The sequence below is a fragment of the Coccinella septempunctata genome, chromosome 6 (genome assembly GCF_907165205.1).
Source record: "Coccinella septempunctata chromosome 6, icCocSept1.1, whole genome shotgun sequence".
Classification (NCBI taxonomy): Eukaryota; Metazoa; Arthropoda; class Insecta; order Coleoptera; family Coccinellidae; genus Coccinella; species Coccinella septempunctata.
The window spans coordinates 6,026,358-6,028,764 of record NC_058194.1 but is presented as its reverse complement, the minus strand read 5'-3'; the positions used below and the strand labels follow the sequence as shown (position 1 = coordinate 6,028,764).

Genomic DNA, 2,407 nt, shown 5'->3' with positions numbered 1-2,407 from the left:
CGGCCGTCTCGGTCCTCCTTTTACGGTCTTTGAAGCCGTAAATTCGGGGATCGCACGAGGGCGCATAGTAAATTTTTAATCACCTTTCAAAAATTTTCTTTTCATATCTCTGAATCCATACCGAAATCTATAAAGAAACATGTTCGGCTGATTAATGAGGAAACAATGTTGAGATTCCTAGAACTGTTGTCGACTGAGGAGTGGAATGGTCTCACTTTTGAGGAGAATCAGTGTGATGTTGACCGCCTCTGGGATAATTTTTTCGGCAGGTTCAAAACCATTTTTGATTTGGCTTTTCCTTTGATAAAGGTTAGGGTTGCTGGTTCTCACAGAAGATATTTTGACAAATATGCAAAAGTTGATGGTGCACGTACATTCCGAGTTATCAGATTGATTTTAAGTTTTTTCCCTAGTAATGAAGTAAATTCTTGTGGAAACTGTGTCTTAAGCCTCTAAGAGTACCAGTTTGTGGTCTACACGTAAGAAAATTTTCATTTTTCGGAGTTTTTCTCGAGATTTGGACTACGATTTTTTACCACTTTTCCATTGTTTATGCTCCTAGAGGTGAAAATCGCATATTTCTCCGTTACAAGCGTTTGAATTGCGACGACGATTCGATTAATTATAATCTTGAGGCAAGAATATAGGAAATGATCTTCTGAAAAGCCTCGGATAAAGCTTTGGAATCATATGAAAAGCAGTGTCAGCAAAGACAGAGTCTGCTCTCTGGAGCAGAGACAGTCGTCTCTGGTGTCAGTGCGAGAGATTTTAAATATTCCAAATAGTTCAATATATAAAAGGAATCATATCAAAAAGTAAAGAACAAAATTGCTGAAATATTTTTATTTAACATAATTGGGACAAAAATGTTACATTTGCTTAACAATTATTAAATAAAATTAATTTAGTCATTTTCTGACGAATAGTAGAGGATCCCCAAGAATGTTGGTATCATCAATTTCCAATGATTCTAAATATTCTATAGTTTCACTGAAAATTTCCTCAACATACTTCAGGGAAGAAGATCTAATTGGAGCTTTAAACTCTCTCCGGAACAGATTTCTAGAATTAAGAATGTCAAACACTCTATCAATTTTTCTAATGAATTCAACGGCAGCGACACTATCTTCGAATTGTAAGTTCTTACATTTGTTATCAAGAAATTCCATAGCATCTGCTACCCCATTACTAATTGTTCGAGTAGCTAATCTGACATTCATAATTCTATTTTTATAATTGATATGCTGAGATGAGAGGGAATTAGCCAACCTTAGACCTTCCTCCATTTGAACTTTTTTAATTCCTTGACAAACTGCCAAGAAATATTTCCTGTGGGGGACTGCAAATTTTTTTCTGCAAATGTATTTCTACGGATACCAATTTTTCCTTCCTGTAGCTTTGGTCCAAAGTTGTAAAGTAAATGGTTTTCGGAGAGGGAACCTAAAAAAATGAAAAACATAAGGCATAATTCCTAATTATTTATTGCTTCTCTCCTTTTGTGGATTCTCACTTCTGTTAGACTGTTCAGGATGGATTGGTTTATGTGATACCAACACTTCACAGAAAAAATATTATATTATATTTATGTCCCCTGCATTATGGCATCCGTTTCCAACACAATACTGGACCATTGTTGTTATGAAATTCTTCTTATTCAAAATGTTTTTTGTTACTGCAAAAACCACTTTTGTCACTCTGGGAAACACATAGACTTAAAAAACACTCACCAAAAAACTATATTTAAGCTTTGAAAAAGCACAAGAAATTCTGTTCAACAGCTAACTTGACTTGATATATAGACATTTTTCGAGTTTCTTAGGAATGTAAATCGGAAGTATATGGCTTCTAAACAATTTTTCACCTTGATTTTTACTAAAATAGTGACAAAAAGACATTAAACAATGTAAATTAAAATTTATCTACGAAAATGACATTTAAATTTAGGTTATAATAGTGTAAACAAAAACACGCTAGAGAGAGAAAGGTTGCTCTACTTCTTCCCTCTCTCTCGGTCACAATTTTCGACGAATTTTGCTACCTACGAAGCCATTCCAGTTCCCATAGAGTTCAATGGGTATTCCTTATCGGTCGCGGTCTCTTTACCACCGGGGTCTCGTCTAATCGACAAGACGAATCCCCAAGCTAAGGGCTGAGTATTAACAGATCGCAGCGTGTAAACATTTGGAATGTCACCAAATATTTCTATGTTTTTCTTTTGAAATATTTCAGGTTCAGCCTTTGGCCCAAAGGGGACTCGGTTAAATCATTGAACTAACTTTCTTTAGTTCAATAGGTTAAATTTATATCTGCCAAATGGTGTGAAGTACGAAAATTATGAAATTGTATTTCTAAATCATCAATTGGATTTAGCAAAAACTCTCGCAAAGAAAAATCGTTTAACCTAACT

At 34.7% G+C, this 2,407-nt stretch overlaps 1 long non-coding RNA gene across 1 annotated transcript; it reads right to left on the bottom strand.

Annotated features, from left to right (window-relative positions):
* Window positions 1-883: 883 nt before the first annotated feature.
* On the bottom strand, window positions 884-1,746 carry LOC123315651. The gene is made up of 3 exons (XR_006537974.1): window positions 1,728-1,746; window positions 1,148-1,672; window positions 884-1,062 (listed from the first exon to the last, which is right to left on the bottom strand). It is a non-coding gene; the product is annotated as an uncharacterized LOC123315651 (long non-coding RNA).
* Window positions 1,747-2,407: the final 661 nt, after the last annotated feature.